This window comes from Atractosteus spatula, chromosome 11 (genome assembly GCF_055471065.1).
Source record: "Atractosteus spatula isolate fAtrSpa1 chromosome 11, fAtrSpa1.hap1, whole genome shotgun sequence".
NCBI lineage: Eukaryota > Metazoa > Chordata > Actinopteri > Semionotiformes > Lepisosteidae > Atractosteus > Atractosteus spatula.
In genome coordinates, this window is record NC_142716.1 from 14,300,943 (window position 1) to 14,305,389 (window position 4,447).

Below are 4,447 nucleotides of genomic sequence, written 5' to 3' on the forward strand. Positions count from 1 at the left end.
ATTCAGCAGCAAATGCTTTGCTGTTTTTAAGAACATTTACAAAAATACTGTACATTCACATTGGTAGTGTCGGTAGTTGTAGTATTACAAACGTTACCTGAAAATAAATTAAAGAAGGGGAAATTCGAATATCTGGAATTCTTTACACTCCAAAGGCTCTGGATTTTTTTTTCCTTTAAAGGAATATTTTAATCTTGGGAGTAACATGTTTTTTTATTTTGTTTAAAAGGTCCTCGTTGCAACAAATACTTTCATTATTATAACAATAGCAAGTTTGTTTTCTAAAAAACAGAAAATATTTATTGGTTTGACAAAGTTTCCAAATTCAAAAGATTTCGGAATTTTGCCTTTGCTAAGGAAATATTAATGAACTACATGTCTTAAATGATATTTGGGAAACAAAATCTGAAAATACATAACAGCTCCAGATCAGATTAACAGTTCGCTCAACCAGATTTAATAGAAGGTCCTACCGACATGCGCCAGTGTACTACACTTCTGCAAATGTTTATAATGCCCCCTCGTGTTTAGAAAACGCCTGCATGTTTAGTATTACTGTACTGTACCGTATTCGCTTGTTTTGTAAATTTCCGTGTCAGACTGCAAAACTGCGTGGACAGATTACAGCAGATTTACATCGCATGGACAGCATGTGGTTATGTCTGCAACAAAGAGTTTTGTTTTTTATTTTTTGTTATACTGTAGTTCCAGACAGTAACCTCAGTCAGAAGCACGCAGGGATTTTTAAAATCTAAGGGACAGTGATAGGCCACAGTTAATCAGATTTTTTTAACTAAAGTTGCTACAGTATTTTAGCCATATTTTGTTAATCCGTTTTACAAAGCATAGCGAATTTAAAAATAATTCTAAATTACGTCTAATGTGTAAGATAAATACCAGCGTATTTTAGCTATTTATGTACATAGCACTACATCTGTATGTAAATGCACTCACATTCTGTATACATATATGTATGTACATGTATTTAACATAAAAAATGTCAGCAGGTTTCTGAAACAAAGAAATTGACTTACAATTTTTGGTACATATAAAATAGTTCAAAGCAAGAATCATACTAATGCTTCAAATCAATCTTTGTTCACAAAATACTGCTTTCTGCTCCTCGTCGTGGAAAATTTGCATAGCTAGCATTCTCTAGGCATGTTCATTACGCGGTGCTGAAATCTCAAATGCATATCTTTCATTTAGGGCTTGGCTAACTCGTAATTGTAAGCATATGTCAAAGCCGAAACAAAACATTTAGAAATCACTTACAATGTTTACAATCCAGTGGGAGCAATACAGATTTAATTTTGATGTCATGCAAAGGTAAAGTCCATTCTTTATATGTGCAGATGAATGCACCTAATTATTATTACCATGATGGGGTTTCTATGGCTTAAAGGTATCCCAATTCTAGTCTCCATAATGGACATTTATTAATAATACTACATTGTATACCACTTTACATCAAAAAGAATTTCCAAAGTGCTTGACTTATAATAAAGGGGACCCATTTCACCCATCGCTGAAGTGCAGCACCCACCTATATGGTCTGCGGCAGTCATTATGACAAGGGAGAGACATGAGAAATTCCTACACTAATTGACTCAAAGCAAAAACTTAGGGAGAACAGACTGTACAAGTCCAGTGTAGAGCTTAAGCTGGACACTCTTATAAACACACCCATACCAGTGCTTTGGGATTTTTAATGAACAAGCATTCAGGACTTCAGCCCAAGTTTAATGTTTCATCCGAATGACACCTCCTACTGCAGCAGGATGTCTCCTGTTACCGCAACAGAGCCTTGCTTTGGAAATTCTGTTCAGAGGAAAGACTCCTCCCACTGGTCCACCAGCACGACCAGCAAGAGCTAAGAGGTATCCCACCCCAATACTGACAAGGCTCTGCCTTGCTTATTTTCTGGAAAAATGTGATTACTTGGATAAGACATGGAAATGTGGGTTGAGTGTGCCCAAGACTACTGTACAGTATGTTGCAGAATGTCATTTGACGGGATGTTGTGATCCTTAAGATCTGTCAGGATGACACCAGTTGTACCTCTGTTGATCAGGACAATGCTGGTCCTGGTTGCTGGTTTTCTACAACTATCGGGTTTCAACTTTGAGTTCAGCTTCTCTTTGGACTTTGTCTGAAGGCATCTAGGAGCTTGTTATTAGTATTAGTATTAGTATAAGTGGTTTTGGTGTTTCATTGTTAAGTAGTCACAGCTATCCCAGGACCAGGAAACTTTAGAAGATCTGGGGAAGTCAGGCTTTCAAACAATGTCAATACAAATGAATCTGGACCTTATTATTCAAGGTACTAAAGACTGGCAAAGGGGAAAAGTGCATTAAAGTTACAGTAGGTCACAGCTAAATATGCCAGAGTTTTGTGTTCTTTATGGCTTTGCAATGAAACATTAAATCTTACAATGGCGTTATTTAAGAGGGTAACATTAGAGGTTAAACTGTGATGTGAGACAAGAGCTCCTAAATTAGCTTTTATACCATGGTCAAGACATTATTATATAGATAGATGTTCTACTGAGAATTTAGTCTGTAATTAATTACTGCTGGCCATATGTTTCAGAAAACATTCATGATTTTATTATCCCATTTTTCAGATATGTTGTGTTTTGTGTCAGATATATATATATTTAATCTCCAGACCCCTTTCGGCTACCTCTCCAATTTGCAAAGCTGAAGCAAGAGGAACTGAAGAGCACAAGCTATCCTCTGACTACCATATTAATTCATACTCTTTTTCAAAATGCTAAACATAATCATCCAATTGTGATAAGCTATCTTGCCATAATGACAAATGGCTTAATTGTTAGCACTGGTATTTAGACCATTATATTAAATTAAGGCATTTATGTTGCAATCTCAGTTTTCTTTGACCAGTTAAACTATGTAACTAATTTATTTGTAGTTACTGGTATGATACAATTGAATTATAAGATGTAAGTCATGTTATAATAATAAACTAAAAAAACACAGCTGTAGACGTATAACAATGTGCTCAATTTTTATTGTTTACTTTATTTCCCATACTGAAATGCCACTTGGAGGTTCACGTTACTATGATAATTATGATTAACAATTATGAAAAGATTATCAGATTAGAAGATAACATTCTCCTGTGTCACCCAAAGAAGCTGTGTGAACGTTGTGTTTCTTTTCTTCTCTTTCCAGCATGGAATAAACCTTTATCTGTTCCTTTACATTTTCCAGTATAACCGATGCTTCTGTTCCTACTGTGAATATCATAGCATGCACAGTATGTTCCAGCTGCATATTGTACTGTACGTGGTTGAATTTGCCTACTCTTTGAAGAAAAAGAGAAAACGATTTGTCAGACAGGTATATTCTGCACACAATCTTGCTCAATACATGATGTATTCATCTCAGATTCACACCCATAACTTTTTTATTAAACTCTTTTATTATCCTGTTTTTGAGATCAACTTTAGTGGAGCTATTTCTGTGCTACATTGGGCCGTGCAAAGATCAAGGCATGAGTGTTAGCAATTTACATGCTTTAGAGCTTACACCCTGACCTAATTTTGTTCATTTTAGTCAAACCAAAGGACAGCGTTTGAGCTCTTGTCATTTGAAGTAAGATTTACTACACATTACGAAAATAAGGTTTCATCTTCAATTTCCTTAATTTTCATCCAGATTGTTACATATGTCAGGTCTGATCCTTGATCAAAGCCATAAGATTTTGAGTACATTTCTTTTATGATATGCTGAGAGGTATTAAAAATGAAACCAATGCTATACCCATTTTGTTGTATTTCAATCCCTCTCAGTACATTGTCAACACAGATAAACTGAGAGCACATTCAGATACAGAGTGGTTTTCTGTCTGCCATAAAAGGATAAAGAGTACAATTGACAAAGGTGAGGTTTAATCCAAGATTTAGCAGGAATGCACCACACAATGTTTATAAAGTGTAAGAGACTTAAGACATTTTGTTCTTTGCTCTTTCATTTGGTGTAGTAAAACAGGTTTGTAATGTTCTGCTACTGTGATCTATTTGTGTTTTAAATTAGCACTGAGTGTAGATCCCACACTATTAAGGACTAACAGTTAAGCCTGGCAGACATATGGGATTGTTTTATTGACAACTGTGTTTTTAAACTGCAGAAAGTGCTGAACAGCAATGTTTTTCTCTCAAAGAAAGTACTGTAAAATTTAACGATTCTGAACCCGTTGTTTACCGAAAGCCCCCCAAATAAACCAGTTTTCATACTCGCATATAAAAACATGGAATTAAACTTTAAACTGTGTATTCTGGCAGGCACCAACTACTGGTGCTACCATGATAGCCATTAACAAACATTAATAAATTCCATGATGTACAAACAGGCCAGCACAGCCTTCGAAATATAGTGTATTAATATATAATAGAGTCTCTATGTGTGGAGGGAGAAGGCTG